Source organism: Corella eumyota, chromosome 1, assembly GCF_963082875.1.
Source record: "Corella eumyota chromosome 1, kaCorEumy4.1, whole genome shotgun sequence".
Classification (NCBI taxonomy): domain Eukaryota; kingdom Metazoa; phylum Chordata; class Ascidiacea; order Phlebobranchia; family Corellidae; genus Corella; species Corella eumyota.
In genome coordinates, this window is record NC_137490.1 from 20,980,292 (window position 1) to 20,988,445 (window position 8,154).

Below are 8,154 nucleotides of genomic sequence, written 5' to 3' on the forward strand. Positions count from 1 at the left end.
TTAAATTTAAGTATACAATTATATGTGGATTTAAAACAGGTAATTATATGAATAATAAAAATGAAACGTATATTAAACCCAGAAAATTATAAGTTTGTTAAATATTAATTATACATATACAGTCTGGGCAGGCAAACCTTTAAAAGAAAGTTTTTAGTTTTTGTTTTATTGGTAAAAAAATAAAAGATTTTTATCGATGAATAATCGAGGCAGATCTAAACGTTTAATGTCTGTATCTTAAGCGTGTAATGATGAAAAAAAATCGTTTTTTGAACTTGGTTTTAACCTGGGTACACCTATACGTTACTAAGTTGATTTGTCATTCGGCTTTTGCGTAAGAAGTAAGGCTCAAAAATGCGACTGAGTCAGTAAAATATGCCCTGGACGAGATCGACCGCATCCTGGCGACATTTTTCCCGCCGATTGATTCAAAACTGGTCCGGTCTTTGCGGCATTCTCACGTTCTCGAGAATGCTTTGATATTATGCGTCTGGTACAACAGACTGAGCAGAAAAAATCATGTAACCTTTTGTATGCTTTGAGTCTGGCGGTATTGCCGTACCGTATACATCCTTAATTACATTTACGGGTCACGCTTTAGCGATAAAAACGCTTTAGCTATTTCACCAATGAGGTCTATGAGGTCGGACCTATTGTGACTAAATACACAGATTCCTTTATCAATAACTTTGATTGAAAAACCATTTACGGTAACTACCGGTCAGCGACCTTATTTTGATTGACAGTTTTGCGTATAATGAGTTTTTCTTTGTTAAGGTCATTTATTTTAGGATGAGGTAATTTGAGAAGAAAATGAAATATGTAAATTAGTTCATTTTTTTTAGTTCAAGCAGTATGACTTATACTTTAACATTTAATTGCTCAGTGTTTTTTTTTAAACCAAACTGCAAAGAAAAAAAAAATTTATACGTCTAAAAACTCTATTAAAATTTTTAAAATCACCCTTTCAAAGTCTACATAGCCACAACTTATCATTTTCAGGCAATTATGTAATAAAGATCGTATCCCGTAAAAACTACGTAGTAAGTATACCGGCTAACATCATCGTGTTTAGATCATTCCAATCTTCTCCTTTTTAATTTAGAGTGTGTCATTTACTTTCCGATCTTACTATATAGTAGGCGTACTCAAATATGTTGTCATCTCGTTTACTTTACTTGTATATTACATGTTATGACAATTGTATTGAGAAAGTTGTATTTTTGCACGTGTTTTTTAATAGTTTTTTAACTGGTAAGAGAGTTTTTTTCCCGGCTGAGTAAACTTACTTTGAGTAGATGTTAATTGAGTCTCATTCCCGAAAAACAAATGTTAGTAAACTATAGCCCAGGTGTTTATAAGACGTTTCAGATTGATTTTTTCCATATTTGTACAAGAGAAAGTACTAGATATTAGTAATAAAGTGTTTGTCTATATTACCACATTTAATAAAGTTCACAGGAATACCAAACGGCCTTGATCGAAGGCTTGAAATGTCATTTTTAAATGGCAACCGAGGCTAAACAATTTTTTTTTCGGTTTTTTGCGCTTTAATTAAATAATTAAAAAATATGCAAAAAATTACAAAACCAATTTATGATTTAAAACATGCCAAAAGTATTTATGTTTACATGTAGATTTTAAGTATGTTATGACATGGTCACCAAACCTATAGCTATTAAAAATAAAACCATATACTAGTCCTAGAAATTTCAATATTTTTTAATAAAAACACAACAAAGGCATACAAGTATTTGCCTATACATTATCAACACAGCATGACCTCAAAAATGTGTAATTTAATGTGGTATTGGGTAAAGAATAATAGTGGTTTCATGGTATTCTACAAAACTGTAAACAATCTTTTGTCAGCATTTTGAATTGAACTTCCAAAAATTTCGATACATTTTATTTTTAAATTTCGTTTTTAATTTATTTTTTGATTTTGAATAATTTACAAATTTTTGGGACAATTAAAAATCCTTTCCTTAATCATCAGACTTTCAAAAAGTTACGATTACGTTTTTAAATCACTTTGTGGTTCAGGTTCAAATTGAAATATCCTGTTAAGTAAAATCTTTTAATAAATGTCAAACATCGTAAGATTGTGAATAACATCCTTATACAAGAATGGCCTGATTTTTAACTCTTTTTTTCGTTATTTGATAAGTTCATTTATTTTTAAAATTTTTTTTAATTTTGGAATTTTTAGTGCTACTTTTTTAAACATTACAATTTTTAACTTTCTACACTAATATAATGTATTAGTTACGGTGTTTTAACTTACTAAAGTCACTTTAAAATGTGGTTTTTATGAAATATGTTTATTTTTAAATTTCTTGTTCTTTAATTCGCAGGGGATTTAGTTCTAGGGATTATATAACAAAAATCCCTTTTTTAACTCGTAAACCAAACCAAAATCCTTCTGTGAGAACCAGTTAAAATGTTAATCAGTTTCCTTTTTGATAATTCACAATTTCGTATCGCTAAATATTTGAGTTGTGAAACGATTTGGAAGCCGTGACATCATCGGCAGTTGAAATCCCAAACCACTTCAATTTCAGTATCAAATTTTACCGGTTGACAAAAATAAACAATTCGCTCATTTTTATTTGTTTATATTAGGTGTTTTAGTACGGCTTTTTTGGAGTTTTTATGGGTCTTTTATGGGCTATGTTGTAATATATTTAAATTATTTATAAATGACTTATATTTATGTGTCGAAATTTTGGAAATTTAGGTAATAAATTTAGAATTGAAATAGTTATAAGATACGAAACCGTAAAAGAAACAAAAAGAAAATCTATTAAGTAATAAAGACAAATAAAGCATTATCTATCATTTGGTATATGTATTCAAGCTATTTATAGGGTTAGGGTATTTTAAAAAATATTTTAAAAATCGTAAAATTTCGTGAAATTTGTCCAAAGCTGTAAACTACAAAAATTTAAATTAATGTCGTTATCGGAACAATGTTTTAGGTGCCTAATATAAGCCACACTACATTAAGTTCTGGGTTCATTCCCCAATGCTCTCATGCTGTAGCGCCCTTGAGTAAGGTGCTATAAACAGTATGAACTTCTGCTAAGCCAGTACTTAATTAGCAGCTTAATTGTCGGGCAAATATAATTTGTAATATCCCAAACTGCCACAGGCAACTCAAGATTTTTTGAGGATAAAGATATATACAAAAAAATTTTAAATAATCAGACTTCACTAAATTCACATTTAAACAAAAATTTTATTGTTTTTGAAATATTTTATTCTTTAAAAAATATTTATCAAAACTTAGATCACTGTTCTTAGTATTCAACAACCCACAACTAAACAAACTTATAGATAACAAATTGGATTAAAGGCTTATGGTATTAAAGTGTATTTGCATACAATTAACAAACGACTATTAAACTCCAATTACACTTGATATGGATATACATCAAACACAGACGACTTTGTGTAACTTTTAATAATACGGAAACCCATATGGTCTTTATAATAACCCCCGCTAAGAAGTGTGTAACGCATTCAACGTTTACCGAATATACAATTCCTCGGTTGTTTATACAAGGTCGTGTGAAGGCCTCTTTAAAGCTATGTAAACACTAGGCAGTGTTGACTTAGCTATTAAATTGTTTTAAACTCGTATATCAATGCGGCGGGAGGCCGGTTTGTTAGTCATCGTTGTAAAGTTTGGAATGCCGACTGCAAAACATATCCAGACTAAAAGTTCAATAAAAATAGTTTCGTCTGTATCATTTTTTGATTGATTAGTGTACTTTTTGCTGTTAAAATTAAGCTATATTTGTATCTAAGTTAAATTTCACTTAATAATTAAAATTTGGAAAAAAAAATTTTATTTCTTTTTTTCATCTAAAAATATAAACTGTTTTAAACGCTACATAGATACATCGTTTTTGCAATTTTACAATAAATGCTTCTTTACAGAACTTTCTTTCATTTATTCGTCGGAAGCGATCTCGAAATTTGACAACATAGCGTACTTCTTACGACACCTAACGATAGCTTTCAACCACTTTAGGTAGTGTGGAACCTAAATTGATCGCAGCAAATTTTTTTGCCTTTATTCTTTTTAAATTGCTTACAAATAGGTAGTTTAAAAGGAAAATAAGTAAAATAACTTAACTACTTTACAAAAAACTGTCTGTTGTATTCATATATATATTAAAATGTATATTTAAATTTTAATATTTATTTTTCGCAGATAAAAATGAAGAAATTTTGGATCCGAAAAAAAGAATTTTTAAACAATTTTATTTTGGTTGATCCAATTTATCTAGTAAGTTTACAACAACAGTTCAGGTTTGTTTATTTCAAATATCATTTTATATAAAGTTTTAAATATTTTTCGATATTCAATATTGTTTAATATTTTATTAAACACTTTAATTATTTTTTGATATTATAACAACCTATTTGATATATTTTTATTTGCTGAAATTATTTTTTAAAAAAGTCGCGTGTTGGCGCTATAACTCCATTTATTTAAACTTTAGCATTTTAGGAAAATTGTCCAGCAAAATTGTCCAGCAAAATTGTCCGCACCAATGCCAAACTAATTGCACTAAGCCCAGCGTTTACAGATAGCTTGAACACGTCACCACAGCAAACCCTTTCCAATAAAAAAAAAAGTAGTAAAAAAATTGAAAAGCCCTATCGCTTGGGTTTTTTATTGAAAATTTTATTTTTTCTTAAATTTCGCAGAATTTTTAAAAATAATTGACAACAATTAATTTTTCAGTCGATTCACACGCCTTTGTTTTTTTTATAGTTTTCTATAAACACAATTAACCCGTAACAATAACACATTCTTAAGCAAACAATCAAAAAACAAATTGCCTTTGTTTTGGACAAAAAAGGTTGCTCGTTAATTGATAATTGCAAGCGTAGCTAATTAAAGTCAAAAGATTTCAAATGTTTTTGATTCGCGTCATTTATTACAGAAAACTTATTGACAGGTGCTCTCTTGATGTTTAAAGCGCTTTTGCAGTCATAAAAAAAAAAGTTTATCGCAAAATTTATAAAAGTTCCCTTAAAAAATTTAAAAACATTTTTATTTTTAAATAATATTTTTTATATTAAATGGTTTAGAATTTTTGATGTGTACTTAACGGCCCTTTAATTAACTTATTTACCTTTACGGTCCTCGCTAAATTTTTTTCTTTACTTTTACAATTATTTTAAAATATATATTTAAATATCTTTACCTTATATAAGCTTTTAATGTATATAACCCTTATTTTATAATTACTAAATAAGGTGTAGTGTTCTTGTTACTTTTACGGTCCTTTATTTTTTTGGAGAACCGTGAAGTAAATATGACTTTAATTTAATTATTAATAAATGTTTTTATTCTTAATATTGAGGTCAATTTTTGTGTATTGCTTGATTTTACAAGAATAATATCAGTTTCACACACGCATTACAATAGAATGTCATTTAATTGTGTGTTTAAATTCATGGTTACTTACAATTAACCAACGCCGTGTCGTGTTAATATTTACATCAATTTTAATTGGAAATTTAAACAAAAAACACCACCCCCTTGTTAGTAAGATTGACGTCCAATCCTTCAATATATAACAGCGTCTGCTTATGTGATTGACATGTAAGGTTTTGTAATACGAACACAATAGACATATTGCTTGTATTTGAGTTTTTGCGGTGATATTGTGTTTTAAAGCGTCGTATTTTTTGAATGGGGATTAAATTATTGCCGGGCTTAAGGTTTTTAACCCCTGGTCTTATTAGCTTGGGTTCTTATTTTAAATCCACGCTGCTATTGACTTAATATGTTACGTATCGCCCTTATAAATGATGCAATCACAAAGCTAAGCAAATAGAAGTTGGTATTGAAACAGTTTCTAAACACAATAAGTTGTCGTTCTCGCTCAACCACGTGACCTTTGCGAGGCTTGTATCACGTGACCTTAAAGTTTGAGTCAATATTATTTTAGGCAATGTCCCGTCACAATTAAACTGTTTTATTGGCTTTTTACAAAGCTTCACTTTGACATGCGCACAAATGTCATGTATCTTGGCTTTAATTTGATGTTTAATTAGTGTTCGTGTTTCGGATACTTGCCATTTAAAAGAAATGTGGGTTTGTACGCATTTCCATGACTTTCAAAAATCATTTCGATATTTTGTAGAAATTAATTTGATGTCGAAAAAATTGTAAATCATTTTTTAAAGAAACTGCAAGATAGTATTAAGTAAGTTTGAATCACTTGTACCTAACCGTTCTTGGGAAAACTCGGAACCGTAAAGTACAAGAGAGAATCAGCGGGGCCCTTAAATACGAGAGTTTTTCTAAGAACCGTAAAGTACAAGTGATCCAAAAGTGGACCAAGATTTTGAACATATAGTAAAGTAATTCCAAAAAGTTTAAAGTAAAGTAGTTCCAAAAAGTTTAACTGCGTTTAAATATTTACTCTTTAAAAATAAATATTCGGAAATGTTACTTATAATAACTTCAATATTTTTTTGTTTTTTTGGCATTTCGTTTTTCTCTTAATCCTGACCGATAATCTAGGCACTAAGTGTAAACATATCCACATAATTGTGGTTTAAAACAGAGGATGTATAGCTATAGGCCATGCACCTCTACTTCAAATTTGTATTTGAAGAATTACAGTAAAGTAATGCTAATTTTGCATAATAATATTGACATAGTTTTGTTAAGATTATTTAAACACCCATAATAAATTAGATTTATTTAAAATACAGTTATTAAATAGACAGAATTGATTTTAAAATAGATTCAGAAGTCTAGTAAGTATGTTAAAATTTACAAGTAGTTTTAAAATTTGCTAGTTTTGAAATGTTTTATATCAGATTTGGCGGTACGTTAAATATAAATATGACAAAATTTAAAGAATATTTAAGTAAATTTTGGCATGTTTTAAATCATTAAATTGATTTTGTCATTTTTTCCCGTCGCATTGTTGTAATATTAATTGTATATCGTATTTGTTAATTACTTTTATCAATGCGCGAAAAACCAAATTGTTAATCAAAAAATTTTTTTTAAATAATTAAAATAAACATGGTTGCAAGCGTTAAATTAAATTGTGAAATAAAGGAAATAAAAATCTTAGCAACTTATCAAACCAAGTTGGAGATTTCCTATAAGATGTGAACAATTAACAGCAGTTCTACTATTTTAACAGTTCATTAAAACAAGTTTTGTGTATTACAAATAATGTATTTTATATGTTTTAGGTTCATATATTTTTCTTAATTTGTTGATATTAAAAATTAATTTTATTTATTTTTTTGTTATTTTATTTTTAAAAATCACAATTGTTTTTAGTTAATGATAATTATATGGTAATTAGAATTGATACAATATAAAACAAAAGCTTTCAATTACTTTTATTCAGCTTAAAAACTTGAATTTCATGCTTGTTAGTTATTAGTTATTGTTGCAGACCTTTGACAAACAGTTAAAGTGTTTTTAATTGTTATTCGACATTCGCACGTGTTCTAGAATGCGACAATGGGTCGTAATAATTACGTAACAATCACCGAAGTTTTCGGAATAGGGCGCAGTGTGTCAGTCTATTACAACGACGTAGAAAAGAAAAAGGGAAAAAGTGTCGTTTATTCAAATTTGATCTATTTGTGCGACTGCTTTATTCGAAACTGAAAGCATTTCATTTAAAGCGGCGGGCAGTACACAGCTACAAAAAAACGAAAATATTACTAAATATAAACAAAAAGGACTAAAATAAATTGATTTATTTAAATGTAATAAGGCAGTTTATTAATTTACAAAAAAAACGACATTTTTAAAGTTAGAAATATTGAGTTATGATACATTTATACTTTTAAAGTCAGTTTTAAATTAAAGCTTTGATAACCAATAAATTATGAACCCTTCAACAATTTGCCACAAGCTTTAGAAAAAGGAGTCAAAAAGTGGCATTTTTATCGTAAAAAACTCAAGAATTTGGTATTTAAACAACCTGCGGTTTGTGGATTTCTGTTGTGGTAATATTGGAGTATTTGGTTAGGCCTGCTGGCGTCAGTACTACTATAAGAAATCCTAGTAACTATGTAGCCTTGATTTTGTTAATTAGATTGTTTTAAGCATAGGCTGTTAACTTCAAAGTTTTTTTTGGTAATCTAGAA